We start from the raw sequence: 18,122 nt of genomic DNA, 5'->3' as shown, positions 1-18,122 counted from the left end.
TCAAATCATCCTGGAGTGCTCTAGTGTCCTCATTAGAATGAATTGGACGGCCTATTTTGGTGTCATCAGCAAATTTGCTTATGTCGCTATTCATTCCCTCATCTATGTCGTTTATTGTGAGCAACAACGGGCCCAACACTGACCCCTGAGGAACACCGCTTGTGACGTGCCCCCATTTTGATTTCTCCCCATTTATGCAAACTCTCTGCTGCCTATTTGTCAGCCATGCCTCTACCCAGGCAAAAAATTTTCATATTCCGTGTGCCTTAAGTTTTCTCAATAGCCTCTGAAGTGGAACTCTATCGAAAGCCTTACTGAAGTCCATATACACAATGTCATATTCATTACCATGATCTACCTCCTCAAACACCTTAGTGAATAAAGTTTGTAAATTCGTAAGACAGGAACGCCCCTTTGTAAAACCGTGTTGAGATACATTAATCAATCTGTGCCTGTCAAGATGGCTACGAATTGCTTTGGCAATTATTGATTCCATAAATTTTCTCACTATGGAGGTAAGGTTTATTGGTCTATAGTTGGAAGCTAAGGACCTATCACCTGCCTTGTAAATAGGTATTACATTTGCGATTTTCCACTTATCAGGCACTATGTCAGTTTGTAGTGATATGTTAAAAAGATTAGCCAAAGGTATGCCAAAGGTATAGTTCGATTATTATAATTCGATTATTATAATTCGATTATTATAATTCGATTATTAATATTATAGTTCAATTATAATTTTAGATTTTCAGTTTCCATTTATTACAAAAAACTTTTTTTTTTTCAAAACGCTTATTAAACTTAATATTAACAGTATTATGAGTGTTAATATAATTTCATGTTTAATATAACTGGAAATTATTCGAACTTTAATCTCCGTAATTGATTTCTAATTATCATCATCACGTTAATAAATACGGAGACAAATTCAGAAATTTGATCAAAAAAATTTTTAATTTTTTAAGACTGACGAGGCGCCATTGTAATGTATAATGACAATGTTATTTCATAGACATTAACTGATTTATTATTTAATCTCCCTGGATTAATTAGTATTTACTGAGCAATAAGCATTCCCTTACGCACTGAACATAACTTTGTAAATATAGAAATTAGGGAAAGTATTGGTATTGGCCGAAAATTGGGTATCGTTATCCGAATCTGCAAATATTTTGGTATCATCCCATCTCTAATCATTCATTATCTTACGGGTTTGAATGAGAGGGAAGACTGAGTATACTTAGAGTTGTTTTTTTCCTGTTTCTTGGTGACTCGGGAAATCGTAATGACACGATTGCAAACAAACCATACCACAGGTGGGGTTAGAACCTGCTGTCAGTCTCAAAACTCCAGACCGTCGTGTTAGCCACTGGACCAGCTTGCTAGAATAAGATTCATCCAACTAGGTATATTTATACACCATAGGAAGGTTAGCATAGGCCACCACTGTGAAACTTGCATTTGTGGTCACAGTGGTGGCCTATGCTAACCTTCCTATGGTGTATAAATACACCTAGTTGGATGAATCTTATTGAAGCTAGCTGGTCCAGTGGCTAACACGACGGTCTGGAGTTTTGAGAGACTGATCGCAGGTTCTAACCCCACCCGTGGTATGGTTTGTTTCTAGGTGATGCCATGAGCCTAGATGCCCTCCTTTGATTACTAGTATTGTTCTCAATAGAACTACAGTAGACTATCCCTAATAATAGTCTCCGTCAGTTTACCTGACTTAGACTTATAGCTGATGGGACAGTCTAGTCTGCTTACAAAAATAACAAGGTACAATACCATAAGTGGAACAATACACAAATAACCCGCACATGGGATAACAAAACTTAGAACTCACGAAATCGTAATGACACGATTGCAAACAAACCATACCACAGGTGGGGTTAGAACCCGCGACTCTCTGATCGCGGGTTCTAGCTCCACCCGTGGTATAGTTTCTTATGACGATGTGTCTGTCCTACTTGGACCATTAACTAGTCACACGCCTAGGTAATGGTACAGGTCATTCTTCTCTCACTTTTTTCTTAAATTTCGTAAATGGGTAAGAGATTTGATATCCACAATATTTTATAACTCCATCAGATTCAAACCAGGGAACGGGTGGGGTTTGAACCCATGGCGAGTGAGTGCTAAACCTCAACGACCGGTGTGTTAACCAGTGCCACTTAATTTGTTAATATTCAGCTTATCCATGTTAGTACCGTGTTCAGCCGTGAACACAGACCTGAAGGCCTTGTTGAGCATCAAGGTCATAGTTCTGCTTCCCGTTTTATACCATTACAAGTTAGAGATCCAGTCGATGCTATATTTTTCTCTGTTTTTCGCCCTGACACACCTCAAAAAAATCTTACATGTGAAGTTCCTCTCTCAGAAGTCCTGTTCATCATTTCTGATTTTTTTTCTTGCTTTCTCTTTGCAACTGTAATTATGATCGTCTGCCCGGTAACTAGTCCATTTTAATTTCTGATATGCAATAAATTTTTGATAGCTAATCTCAATTAGTTGATTTGTCATTTGTTCTGCTTTTGTCTTGTTCTTTTCTGTTATGTTATCCGTTTCGTTATTATTTTTGTTTTAACTTTGCTTATCGTTTATTATACATTGTTGTTATTTAGCAGTTTCTGACAGAGAGAGAGAGAGAGAGAGAGAGAGAGAGAGCAGTGGGTAGATATATATTTGTGTTAATAAAATAAGTTTGACATTTTGATAGCTAAAAATTACATGCTACTTCTTTTTCCAGTATTATATTGTGGAGGCAGGGTGGCAGGCAGGTATTGTGGCAGGTATTGTGGCAGGCAGGGTGGCAGGCGTGGTGGCAGGTATTGTGGCAGGCGTGGTGGCAGGTATTGTGGCAGGAAGGGTGGCAAGCGTGGTGGCAGGTATTGTGGCAGGCACTGTGGCAGGCGTGGTGGCAGGCACTGTGGCAGGCAGGGCCTTACAATACACTATTGATTCTTGATAGATTTTCTAAGTTTGAGGCAGACTAGTGACTGATGTCTGGTGTTGAGACTAGTATTGTCTTCACACGCTAGTGACTGATGTCTGGTGTTGAGACTAGTATTGTCTTCACACGCTAGTGACTGATGTCTGGTGTTGAGACTAGTATTGTCTTCACACGCTAGTGACCGATGTCTGGTGTTGAGACTAGTATTGTCTTCACACGCTAGTGACTGATGTCTGGTGTTGAGACTAGTATTGTCTTCACACGCTAGTGACTGATGTCTGGTGTTGAGACTAGTATTGTCTTAACACGCTAGTGACTGATGTCTGGTGTTGAGACTAGTATTGTCTTCACACGCTAGTGACTGATGTCTGGTGTTGAGACTAGTATTGTCTTCACACGCTAGTGACTGATGTCTGGTGTTGAGACTAGTATTGTCTTCACACGCTAGTGACTGATGTCTGGTGTTGAGACTAGTATTGTCTTAACACGCTAGTGACTGATGTCTGGTGTTGACACTAGTATTGTCTTAACACGCTAGTGACTGATGTCTGGTGTTGAGACTAGTATTGTCTTCACACTCTAGTGACCGATGTCTGGTGTTGAGACTAGTATTGTCTTCACACGCTAGTGACTGATGTCTGGTGTTGAGACTAGTATTGTCTTCACACGCTAGTGACTGATGTCTGGTGTTGAGACTGGTATTGTCTTCACACGCTAGTGACTGATGTCTGGTGTTGAGACTAGTATTGTCTTCACATGCTAGTGACTGATGTCTGGTGTTGAGACTAGTATTGTTTTCACACGCTAGTGACTGATGTCTGGTGTTGAGACTAGTATTGTCTTCACACGCTAGTGACTGATGTCTGGTGTTGAGACTAGTATTGTCTTAACACGCTAGTGACTGATGTCTGGTGTTGAGACTAGTATTGTCTTCACACGCTAGTGACTAATGTCTGGTGTTGAGACTAGTATTGTCTTCACACGCTAGTGACTAATGTCTGGTGTTGAGACTAGTATTGTCTTCACACGCTAGTGACTGATGTCTGGTGTTGAGACTAGTATTGTCTTCACACGCCAGTGACTGATGTCTGGGGTTGAGACTAGTATTGTCTTCACACGCTAGTGACTGATGTCTGGTGTTGAGACTAGTATTGTTTTCACACGCTAGTGACTGATGTCTGGTGTTGAGACTAGTATTGTCTTCACACGCTAGTGACTGATGTCTGGTGTTGAGACTAGTATTGTCTTAACACGCTAGTGACTGATGTCTGGTGTTGAGACTAGTATTGTCTTCACACGCTAGTGACTGATGTCTGGTGTTGAGACTAGTATTGTCTTCACACGCTAGTGACTGATGTCTGGTGTTGAGACTAGTATTGTCTTCACACGGTACTTCTCTTCCTTCCTCTTATTCCACATTCTGTTTCTTCTATTGCTACTACTACTACTGTTACTATTATTATTACTATTATTATTATTACTATTATTATTATTACTGGTATTATTATTATTATTACTATTATAACTACTGCTATTATTACTACTGCTATTATTATTACTGCTACCCCTGTACTACTACTACTACTACTACTACTACTACTACTACTACTACTACTACTACTACTACTACTACTACTACTACTACTACTATTATTACTACTACTGTTACTTCTACTTCTAGTACTGCAGTTACTACTACTTTTATTATTGCATTTGCTGGAAGGTTGCTCAGTTTTCTTGGCCATATTGCAGACTTTTCCTGGAAGTGTTGGTCATAGTTCAAGAAAATCAGGTTTGACCGGAAAAAATCCTAACCTGATTATTCTTGGATTCACTCAGTAATCCATAACCAGGAAAGAACTGAAATTCAAAATGGCCTCCATGACATCATTTCAGTATCGGAAATGTTGATAAATCCATAAGTTTTAATGCATGAATTATCGAACAGTTGCAATAATGTATGTTTTCGACCACAAGGATTTAATTTATTTACACTACAAAACATTTCAGGTATTGTATGACAAATTAATAAAATAACATCTTCCGAGTGACTGGAAAATAACGAGTAGGCGTAAAGTGATTTATTTTAATGGAACAAATGTGTTTCCTTTCTAGATTAAATTATAATGGATGATATCTGCATTATCTGCCACGGAAATACAGGACTGAAGTACAGTGGTACAGTGGTACAGGGGTACAGTGGGTAATAAGGGTTTAAGGATGATCAAATGATATAAACAAGTACATAAATATAATCTACGAAAGTACAAGAGCAAAATGGTTATAATTATAACTGTAATTTTTAAAGGGGTGGAGGGGTAAGCCAGTGGAAGGCCTCGGTCAAATGACCAAAAGATAGTAGCGGGTCATCATATGACTAGGACCCGCGTCAGGAAACATTTGTCCTGTTTCCTGACAAATCTTACCTAACCTAACCTAACCTAACCTAACCTAACCTAACCTAACCTAACCTACGATTATACGAGACACCTAAGTAGATCACTGATGATACGTGTGACCTGAACCAACAACTATACAAGTCCCATACCAAGAGTGACAGAACTATACAAGTCCCGTACCAAGAGTGACAGAACTATACAAGTCCCGTACCAAGAGTGACAGAACTATACAAGTCCCGTACCAAGAGTGACAGAACTATACAAGTCCCGTACCAAGAGTGACAGAACTATACAAGTCCCGTACCAAGAGTGACAGAACTATACAAGTCCCGTACCAAGAGTGACAGAACTATACAAGTCCCGTACCAAGAGTGACAGAACTATACAAGTCCCGTACCAAGAGTGACAGAACTATACAAGTCCCGTACCAAGAGTGACAGAACTATACAAGTCCCGTACCAAGAGTGACAGAACTATACAAGTCCCGTACCAAGAGTGACAGAACTATACAAGTCCCGTACCAAGAGTGACATAACTATACAAGTCCCGTACCAAGAGTGACAGAACTATACAAGTCCCGTACCAAGAGTGACAGAACTATACAAGTCCCTTTACCAAGAGTGACAGAACTATACAAGTCCCATACCAAGAGTGACAGAACTATACAAGTCCCGTACCAAGAGTGACAGAACTATACAAGTCCCGTACCAAGAGTGACAGAACTATACAAGACCTTCAACAACAGCGACAACAGTACAAGACCTTCAACAACAGTGACAGAACTGTACAAGACCTTCAACAACAGTTACAGAACTGTACAAGACCTTCAACAACAGTGACAGAACTGTACAAGACCTTCAACAACAGTGACAGAACTGTACAAGACCTTCAACAACAGTGACAGAACTGTACAAGACCTTCAACAACAGTGACAGAACTGTACAAGACCTTCAACAACAGTGACAGAACTGTACAAGACCTTCAACAACAGTGACAGAACTGTACAAGACCTTCAACAACAGTGACAGAACTGTACAAGACCTTCAACAACAGTGACAGAACTGTACAAGTCCTTCAACAACAGTGACAGAACTGTACAAGACCTTCAACAACAGTGACAGAACTGTACAAGACCAACAACAGTGACAGAACTGTACAAGACCTTCAACAACAGTGACAGAACTGTACAAGACCTTCAACAACAGTGACAGAACTGTACAAGACCAACAAGAGTGACAGAACTGTACAAGACCTTCAACAACAGTGACAGAACTGTACAAGACCTTCAACAACAGTGACAGAACTGTACAAGACCTTCAACAACAGTGACAGAACTGTACAAGACCTTCAACAACAGTGACAGAACTGTACAAGACCTTCAACAACAGTGACAGAACTGTACAAGACCTTCAACAACAGTGACAGAACTGTACAAGACCAACAACTGACAGAACTGTACAAGACCTTCAACAACAGTGACAGAACTGTACAAGACCTTCAACAACAGTGACAGAACTGTACAAGACTTTCAAGAACAGCGACAACAGTACAAGACCTTCAACAACAGTGACAGAACTGTACAAGACCTTCAACAACAGTGACAGAACTGTACAAGACCTTCAACAACAGTGACAGAACTGTACAAGACCTTCAACAACAGCGACAACAGTACAAGACCTTCAACAACAGTGACAGAACTGTACAAGACCTTCAACAACAGCGACAACAGTACAAGACCTTCAACAACAGTGACAACAGTACATGACCTTCAACAACAGTGACAGAACTGTACAAGACCTTCAACAACAGTGACAGAACTGTACAAGATCTTCAACAACAGTGACAGAACTGTACAAGACCTTCAACAACAGTGACAGAACTGTACAAGTCCTTCAACAACAGTGACAGAACTGTACAAGACCTTCGACAACAGTGACAGAACTGTACAAGACCAACAACAGTGACAGAACTGTACAAGACCTTCAACAACAGTGACAGAACTGTACAAGACCTTCAACAACAGTGACAGAACTGTACAAGACCTTCAACAACAGTGACAGAACTGTACAAGATCTTCAACAACAGTGACAGAACTGTACAAGACCTGACAGAACTGTACAAGACCTTCAACAACAGTGACAGAACTGTACAAGACCTTCAACAACAGTGACAGAACTGTACAAGACCTTCAACAACAGTGACAGAACTGTACAAGACCTTCAACAACAGTGACAGAACTGTACAAGACCTTCAACAACAGTGACAGAACTGTACAAGACCTTCAACAACAGTGACAGAACTGTACAAGACCTTCAACAACAGTGACAGAACTGTACAAGACCTTCAACAACAGTGACAGAACTGTACAAGACCTTCAACAACAGTGACAGAACTGTACAAGACCTTCAACAACAGTGACAGAACTGTACAAGACCTTCAACAACAGTGACAGAACTGTACAAGACCTTCAACAACAGTGACAGAACTGTACAAGACCTTCAACAACAGTGACAGAACTGTACAAGACCTTCAACAACAGTGACAGAACTGTACAAGACCTTCAACAACAGTGACAGAACTGTACAAGACCTTCAACAACAGTGACAGAACTGTACAAGACCTTCAACAACAGTGACAGAACTGTACAAGACCTTCAACAACAGTGACAGAACTGTACAAGACCTTCAACAACAGTGACAGAACTGTACAAGACCTTCAACAACAGTGACAGAACTGTACAAGACCTTCAACAACAGTGACAGAACTGTACAAGACCTTCAACAACAGTGACAGAACTGTACAAGACCTTCAACAACAGTGACAGAACTGTACAAGACCTTCAACAACAGTGACAGAACTGTACAAGACCTTCAACAACAGCGACAACAGTACAAGACCTTCAACAACAGTGACAGAACTGTACAAGACCTTCAACAACAGTGACAGAACAGTACAAGACCTTCAACAACAGTGACAGAACTGTACAAGACCTTCAACAACAGTGACAGAACTGTACAAGACCTTCAACAACAGTGACAGAACTGTACAAGACCTTCAACAACAGTGACAGAACTGTACAAGACCTTCAACAACAGTGACAGAACTGTACAAGACCTTCAACAACAGTGACAGAACTGTACAAGACCTTCAACAACAGTGACAGAACTGTACAAGACCTTCAACAACAGTGACAGAACTGTACAAGACCTTCAACAACAGTGACAGAACTGTACAAGACCTTCAACAACAGTGACAGAACTGTACAAGACCTTCAACAACAGTGACAGAACTGTACAAGACCTTCAACAACAGTGACAGAACTGTACAAGACCTTCAACAACAGTGACAGAACTGTACAAGTCCTTCAACAACAGTGACAGAACTGTACAAGACCTTCAACAACAGTGACAGAACTGTACAAGACCAACAACAGTGACAGAACTGTACAAGACCTTCAACAACAGTGACAGAACTGTACAAGACCTTCAACAACAGTGACAGAACTGTACAAGACCTTCAACAACAGTGACAGAACTGTACAAGACCAACAACAGTGACAGAACTGTACAAGACCTTCAACAACAGTGACAGAACTGTACAAGACCAACAACAGTGACAGAACTGTACAAGACCTTCAACAACAGTGACAGAACTGTACAAGACCTTCAACAACAGTGACAGAACTGTACAAGACCTTCAACAACAGTGACAGAACTGTACAAGACCTTCAACAACAGTGACAGAACTGTACAAGACCTTCAACAACAGTGACAGAACTGTACAAGACCTTCAACAACAGTGACAGAACTGTACAAGACCTTCAACAACAGTGACAGAACTGTACAAGACCTTCAACAACAGTGACAGAACTGTACAAGACCTTCAAGAACAGCGACAACAGTACAAGACCTTCAACAACAGTGACAGAACTGTACAAGACCTTCAACAACAGTGACAGAACTGTACAAGACCTTCAACAACAGCGACAACAGTACAAGACCTTCAACAACAGTGACAGAACTGTACAAGACCTTCAACAACAGTGACAGAACTGTACAAGACCTTCAACAACAGTGACAGAACTGTACAAGACCTTCAACAACAGTGACAGAACTGTACAAGACCTTCAACAACAGTGACAGAACTGTACAAGACCTTCAACAGCGACAACAGTACATGACCTTCAACAACAGTGACAGAACTGTACAAGACCTTCAACAACAGTGACAGAGAACTGTACAAGACCTTCAACAACAGTGACAGAACTGTACAAGACCTTCAACAACAGTGACAGAACTGTACAAGACCTTCAACAACAGTGACAGAACTGTACAAGACCTTCAACAACAGTGACAGAACTGTACAAGACCTTCAACAACAGTGACAGAACTGTACAAGACCTTCAACAACAGTGACAGAACTGTACAAGACCTTCAACAACAGTGACAGAACTGTACAAGACCTTCAACAACAGTGACAGAACTGTACAAGACCTTCAACAACAGTGACAGAACTGTACAAGACCTTCAACAACAGTGACAGAACAGTACAAGACCTTCAACAAGTGACAGGAGGAGGAAACAGGAAGAGGAGACACATTAAAACCTCTGCTGCCAAGTTGTGTTCTGAAACTCCGACACTGAATGTAAAAGTTAAAAACAGAAATTTTAGATTATTTTATCAATGCGCTAAGAAAAAAGGGTGATGAAATAGAAGAAACCTGGGGTTCAGAAACTGAACTGAAACCTGGGGTTCAGAAGCTGAACTGAAACCTGGGGCTCAGAAGCTGAACTGAAACCTGGGGTTCAGAAGCTGAACTGAAACCTGGGGTTCAGAAGCTGAACTGAAACCTGGGGTTCAGAAGCTGAACTGAAACCTGGGGTTCAGAAGCTGAACTGAAACCTGGGGTTCACAAGCTGAACTGAAACCTGGGGTTCACAAGCTGAACTGAAACCTGGGGTTCAGAAGTTGAACTGAAACCTGGGGTTTAGAAGCTGAACTGGTACCTGGGGCTCTGAAGCTGAACTGGTAACTGGGGCTCAGAAGCTGAACTGAAACCTGGGGCTCAGAAGCTGAACTGAAACCTGGGGCTCAGAAGCTGAACTGAAACCTGGGGCTCAGAAGCTGAACTGAAACCTGGGGTTCACAAGCTGAACTGAAACCTGGGGTTCACAAGCTGAACTGAAACCTGGGGTTCACAAGCTGAACTGAAACCTGGGGTTCAGAAGCTGAACTGAAACCTGGGGTTCAGAAGCTGAACTGAAACCTGGGGTTCAGAAGCTGAACTGAAACCTGGGGTTCAGAAGCTGAACTGAAACCTGGGGTTCAGAAGCTGAACTGAAACCTGGGGTTCAGAAGCTGAACTGAAACCTGGGGTTCAGAAGCTGAACTGAAACCTGGGGCTCAGAAGCTGAACTGAAACCTGGGGCTCAGAAGCTGAACTGAAACCTGGGGCTCAGAAGCTGAACTGAAACCTGGGGCTCAGAAGCTGAACTGAAACCTTGGGTTCAGAAGCTGAACTGAAACCTTGGGTTCAGAAGCTGAACTGAAACGTGGAGTTAAGAAGCTGAACTGAAACGTGGAGTTCAGAAGCTGAACTGAAACCTTGGGTTCAGAAGCTGAACTGAAACCTTGGGTTCAGAAGCTGAACTGAAACCTTGGGTTCAGAAGCTGAACTGAAACCTTGGGTTCAGAAGCTGAACTGAAACCTGGGGTTCACAAGCTGAACTGAAACCTGGGGTTCAGAAACTGAACCAGAACCTGGGGTTCAGAAGCTGAACTGAAACATGGGGTTCAGAAGCTGAACTGACACATGGGGTTGAGAGGTTAAACTGAAACATGGGGTTGAGAGGTTAAACTGACACATCGGCTAAACTATGATAGGCGGTGTGCTGGACTTTTCTAGCCGCGATGTATGAGGATTATACTGAGAGTTACGTCACTTGTAGACACGTTACGTCACTTGTAGACACGTTACGTCACTTGTAGACACGATGACAGTGAAAATTTTGTGGCTATTTAGATAATGATGAATATCATTACTATTTTCCTGAACTTGTTAGAATAACTCGTAGTGATACGATTCCAACCCCTGGCGAGTGTGTTAACCGCTCGGTCGTCGAGCCAAGTGGTTAACGCACTGGCCTGCGAGTTTTAGGACTCGCCATGCGTTCAAACCCTACCAGTTCCGTGTCTTGTTAATATATATTAGAGTAACTAAAAAGATGTGGAAGATTACACTTGAAAGAAGTGCGTCAGTGGTACTAAAGCCACATCGTCATGTCATTAAGACATTACCATGGATGTGGCAGCATCGATATTACGTTATGAAATCAGTACCATGAATACTATTGTTCAGAATATCCTGATATGCAGGATCTCTTAAACATTTAATCAGGATTCTGGACTCTATAGACCATTATTAAATCTAAGGTTGATAAACTGAAAACTACTGAACGTCGATTTACTGTAGTAATTTACTGAATCACGTCAGCTTGTCGACCTAGTTCATTCATATAATATATATATAACAATGGTTATAAATGACCATAATTTTTGGGGTAGTAAGCCAGCGGAAGGCCTCGGTCAGATGACCAAAAGCTCCAAAGGCGGGTCATCATCTGACTAAGACCCGCGTCAGGAAACATTTGTCCTGTTTCCTGACGAACCTTACCTAACCTAACCTATAATATATAATATCTATTTTTGCTAGTACTTGTACAAGGTATACAGTCCTAGCTGACATACTACTATATAGAAAGCCGCTTGTTATGCTGAGCATTTCCTGCAAATTAGGTCAGTTTTGTCCCAGGATGCCACCCACACCAGTCCACTAATACCCAGGTATTCATTTTACTGATGGAGAACATAGACAACCGGTGTAAGGAAACACACCCAATGTTTCTACCCTCGCTGGGAATCGAACCCGGATCCTCTAAGTGTGAAGCGAGAGTTTTAGCCAGCAGGCCACCAGTTCAATTGTCGAAAGTCCTTTATAGCCACATAAAATACGCAGTTCGTGGACTGTCGTTCTTAGATAACTATAGAGAAGTTCAGGGGTTCTCTAGTGCAGTTCTCGAGGGAGAGGAACCAGACTAAGATCTGGAAAGATTCGTTTCTTTTTTGACATTGCCGACTTAATGTGTGTTTCTCAGCAGGTCCTGACGTATTCCATTCAACGGAAGGAATAGCTTATCTTGCTCCTCTTAGTGATTATTGTCCAGGTTCATAGCACCAGAGACATTCCATGACAGCCCGCAGCAACATTCACTCACATAAACATTGAACAATACAAAAAGTCAGCTATACTTGGACTCGTATCTCTGCTTATCGAGCCTTTCTTACCTCATGATAAACCAGAGCCATTCCACCTTAAATTATTCCAAGCCCTTGATGCCTTTTGGCAATATAGTTCCTCTCTAGGACTGTAGCCAAGCCAATGGCCATCATGGAGGGAGTTCGTGCAAATGGGATTACAATTCACAACACTAAGTTTTGGACAGAAGTTGATTCATCAGTATCGTCCTGGAACTTGTCCAATAACTCTAGATCAGTCAGTATACATCAGTGTTGCTGGGTTATCGGCATCTTCATCGGTTCTGACTCATCTGTCAGTAAGATTAGGAGGTGAGTAAGATGCCTGTGCAACAGCTGGGTGTCTTTATTGTCGAAACGTTTCGCCTACACAGTAGGCTTCTTCAGTCAAATACAGAGGTAGTAGGTGTAGTAGTGAAATGAAGGTTGTGTAATCAGTCCATCAACCTTGGTAGGTGAAACATTTCATCAATAAAAATACCCAACTGCTGCACTTGTCTTACTTATCAACTTGTTGGTATTTTATATCATGGTCAACAAAACTATGAGGATTCCACATGCTTTTGTTAAATATTCGTCGGTTCTATCGGCTATGTCATGACAACTAAAGTGTTGGAAAGTTTATGGTAGGTTGTCTACTTCTCAGACACAGTTAAACGCCCAAGCCAGAGTACTATGAGTGTATCTGTTATCATCCGCAACCATAATATCCTTCCTGTTGGACACCCCCTGACTGTAGATGAATGGTTCAGAGAACCGACATGTTGATAAATTAGACACATGTGCAACTCTTGGGTATCTTTATTGAGGAAACGTTTCGCCACACAGTGGCTTCATCAGTCCATACACAGGAGAATCTTGAACAGGAGTAGAATAAGGTAATCAGTCCCTCAACCTTGAGTCGATGTGGTCGGTCCATCAATCTTCAATAGATTCAAGATTGATGGACTGACCACATCGACTCAAGGTTGAGGGACTGATTACCTCATTCTACTCCTGTTCTTCAAGATTCTCCTTTGTATGGACTGATGAAGCCACTGTGTGGCGAAACGTTTCCTCAATAAAGATACCCAAGAGTTGCACATGTGTCTAATTTATCAACACCCCCTGACTGCACGGCTGGAATTGACATGGAACATCTATGTAAGCCACATCAAGCACTTCTGGCATGTGAATTCGCTACCACTGACACTGAACATGATAGTGTTATCCAGCAGCTCAGGAATGGTATCTGCAGCTGTCTTAGTATGCTCACTGGTGAAAGTCGAACAGCTAAACTCTAGAATCAATTTTGTTAGATATGCCTACGTTATCCATCAGTTCCTGCGTTCCGAGCAAACTGGAAATTCTCGGCTACTTCTGAATAGTGTGCAGAAAATGATGTCACTGTTTCAAGCTGGTAGCTACTGTGTATATGAGGATAAGTTCTGAGGGATACCAGAAATTCACTGAGAGAGAATACTCTATTAGCAGCATAGCTAATTTCTGAGGTGAGAATTCTCTCATCAAACTACTGAGAATGTGGTTACAGAAGACATGAGGTATGACAGTTGGTAGAGGGTTCACAGACAACTCTTCGACAAAATGGGTGCATATTTTATCCTACAATATTCCCTTCTGTGATTCGCTGGAGGTATTCACAAGGGTCCACACCACATCCTCCGAACAAACCAACGACCTACTAGCCAGTAGACTGTGAGACCATTCACAATTTCCCTACACTGGTAGTAAACATCTTTTTTTCAGTCTCGGCTGTCATGGTTGCTGAGGAGGTGGTGAACTGTGATGGTGCCAGTGCCACTGACATGATTGCGACATGTAGTCAGAAGGACAAATTCCTGTGTGATGTCAAATTTAGTCTCAAATATCGGGTGTCCAATATACAGAATGTGGATCAACAAACGCCTTCAAAGGATGAGGATAAGATGCTGTAGTTAATCCAACACGTCTTTTCATGTGAATATGTGTCATCAAAGATGCCAAAGAGATGGGAGAGCAATGGATAAGCATCCTTCCTCATCTTCTAATAAAGGCTCACTGAAAATAAAATAATTAAAATATACTAGGGGGACACAAATCGAAAGTTATTGTCACTCCTGGATACCTAGCGAATGCTCAGTTGGTGTCACTTGGAGAGATTGAGCCATGGCTGAATGATAATACCTGTGAACAAGAGGGTGACACACATGTCACGTATCTAAAGAATCATAATAGTGAGGGATCACATATGGTACTTAATGGATACAGTGTCTCCCTGACAACCAAATCTGCAGAGCATCAACGTTTGATGCTCTTTGAAAGTCCACGAAAGTCATTACTACTCAGGACACCAAGTCCCGACTGATCAACTTCCTTACGCACGACCCTCAGAACAGCGGGATTGTAGTGAAACAACTTAAGGCTATCACTGATTATCTAAATCTCAATGGCACTCACTATGAGAGAATAAACTAGAAGATCAATTAATGTAATTGAAATAGACAAAAGCCTTTTGGTAATGTTGATGTCACACGCCCCCTCGATGCAAATATATGTTTACTCTCCAGCCGAAACCAGTCCACTATTTAGGATATACTCGTACAATCAGCTAATATCAGTGTAGGTGATGTAGACTGGTTCACATGTAGGTGATGTAGACTGACCCAGATGTAGGTGATGTAGACTGGTTCAGATGTAGGTCATGTAGACTGGTTCACATGTAGGTGATGTAGACTGACCCAGATGTAGGTGATGTAGACTGGTTCAGATGTAGGTGATGTAGACTGGTTCAGATGTAGGTCATGTAGACTGGTTCAGATGTAGGTGATGTAGACTGGTTCAGATGTAGGTCATGTAGACTGGTTCAGATGTAGGTGATGTAGACTGGTTCAGATGTAGGTCATGTAGACTGGTTCAGATGTAGGTCATGTAGACTGGTTCAGATGTAGGTGATGTAGACTGACTCAGTTGTTACAGGTGATGTAGATTCAGTTTTTACAGGTGATGTAGATTCAGTTGTTACAGGTGATGTAGACTCTGTTACAGGTGATGTAGACTCAGTTGTTACAGGTGATGTAGACTCTCTGTTACAGGTGATGTAGACTGACTCAATTGTAGCAGGTGATGTAGTCTCAGTCAGTTGTAGGTCATGCGCAATACTGACTTTGCCAGTGTAGAGATATACACTGACTCGTTGTAATGGATGTAGACTGACTCAGTATTGCTGCAAGTATTTTCTAGAGTATCTCACAGCTGTTATAGTTCACGCTGTAGACTGACGGACACTAAGTTGTTGTAGGGAATGTTGTACATTCTCAGCTGTTGTAGATGTTGCAGAATGTCATGGAAGTTATGGACTGACTCAGTTATTGCAGTTGTAGACTAACAGTGAACCAGTCTACAACTGTAGACTGGTTCACTGACGATGCAGGTGATGTAGAATGTTTCGTAGTTTCTGTCGGTAATGTAAATTGAATCAGAGCTGAAAAATCAGACACTTGAGCAACATTTTGGAATCTATTTTATGGAAACGTTTCGTCAGCTACTGGCTTCTTCAGTCCTATACAAAGAAGAGCGGTGGCAGATGAGTTTGAGGTAACCAGTCCCTCAACGGTGTCTCGTGTAGGCGAGCTGAAGAGTTGTGTGCACGGCGTCTGCCATCTATGGTGAAATGATAAGAATAGTGAAATTGAGAAGAGATTTAATCTAAGAGCATTCTTCTTCAAGGAATTCACTTCTGCAGATGCTACGTATAGCACGATAAGAGACAACACAAGTGTCAGGGGCCCAAGACTGTTTAACTGCCTCCCAGCATACATAAGGGGGATTAAAAATCGACCCCTGGCTGTCTTCAAGCAGGCACTGGACAGGCATATAAAGTCAGTACCTGATAAGCAGGGCTGTGGTTCGTACGTCGGTTTGCGTGCGGCCAATAGTAACAGCCTGGTTGATCAGGCCTTGATCCACCACGAGGCCTGGTCACAGACCGGGCCGCGGGGGCGTTGACCCCCGTAACTCTCTCCAGGTATACTCCAGGTATAGCCTCGGTGTGGCGGGCAGAGTACCAGTGAAGATCGAGTTGACTGGTGAGTTGTATGTTAAATGGACACAAGCGTAACTAATGTGACATTTTACTGTGGCAACGTTTCGCTCTCCAGGACCTTTATCAGGTCGTTACAAACTTAGAAAAATAGTTTGTTTAGATTTGCAGAGATCATCATCTATGAGAGATAAAGTAACTTTGACTTGGCTAAACTTGTGCTGGAGAACAGAGATTGTACCTTCTGTGAGTATGTTGTCAACATATAGGAGCCAGGTGAACAAGGAGGGTATACATGTGCAACATCTGGGTATCTTTATTGTAGACGTTTCGCCATCCATTGGCTTTATCAATACAAATTCCAGGACATAACTTGAAGACAGGAGAACTATGTACAGAAGATGAGGTAATCAGTCCCTCAACCTAACAGTAGGTGCGAAGAGCACAGTAGTCGTGGAGATTCTGAAGCAGAAGCAAGGCGCCTGACGCTTATATAGTAACGTCAGGTGGAAATGGGACGGGTAGCAGACGAGGGCGTAGTCACTGGTAGGCGGGATTCCCCAGTGGAAGTAGGTCCTACCCAAAGAGATGGGTTAGTTGTAGTAGTCGTGAAGGTTATGTACATGTCCTCAGAATCAAGATTCCATGATGTTGCAACATCATGGAATCTTGATTCTAAGGACATGTACATAACCTTCACGACTACTACAACTAACCCATCTCTTTGGGTAGGACCTACTTCCACTGGGGAATCCCGCCTACCAGTGACTATGTCCTCGTCTGCTACCCGTCCCATTTCCACCTGACGTTACTATATAAGCGTCAGGCGCCTTGCTTCTGCTTCAGAATCACGACTACGGTGCTCTTCGCACCTACTGTTAGGTTGAGGGACTGATTACCTCATCTTCTGTACATAGTTCTCCTGTCTTCAAATTATGTCCTGGAATTTGTATTGATAAAGCCACTGGATGGCGAAACGTCTACAATAAAGATACCCAGATGTTGCACATGTGTCTCAATTTCATCTTGTCGGTATTGTATGCCATTCCTGTACAAGGAGGGTATAATTGAGAAAAACCTTTCGGCTTGAAGATTCTCCATGCATAGGTTGCGCTTGTGAACCCACAAGTAGGCTGAAAGTCTGTCGAGAGAAAGAATTAAAAAAAAAATGTTTAAACTAACACAGTTTAAAAAGAGATGAAGAATTAAGCGGGTTGGAACAGAGGGGTCAGGGAAGTCATTATAATTCTAGCGCCTGAGATCGAAGGCTTCTGCTGTGGATACTTTAATGAACTGGGGTGTTACTTTTAGGCTGAAGCTTCTTGTTTCTGATGGTAATAATGTGGTTGAGGAAGTCACCAGAGTGTTTTGCGTGTGCGTGATTGATGTTCGCTAGGTGTTGGTTAATATGTTCGCTAGGTGTTGGTTAATATATTCG

At 41.9% G+C, this 18,122-nt stretch overlaps 1 protein-coding gene across 1 annotated transcript in view; it reads left to right on the top strand.

Annotated features, from left to right (window-relative positions):
- Window positions 1–18,122, top strand: part of LOC138855197 (uncharacterized) — a 78,980-nt gene that overhangs the window by 35,096 nt on the left and 25,762 nt on the right. The window lies entirely within an intron of this gene.

The sequence above is a fragment of the Cherax quadricarinatus genome, chromosome 84 (assembly GCF_038502225.1).
Source record: "Cherax quadricarinatus isolate ZL_2023a chromosome 84, ASM3850222v1, whole genome shotgun sequence".
NCBI lineage: Eukaryota > Metazoa > Arthropoda > Malacostraca > Decapoda > Parastacidae > Cherax > Cherax quadricarinatus.
The sequence above is the reverse complement of the archived record's forward strand: the minus strand, read 5'-3'. Positions and strand labels throughout refer to the sequence as shown.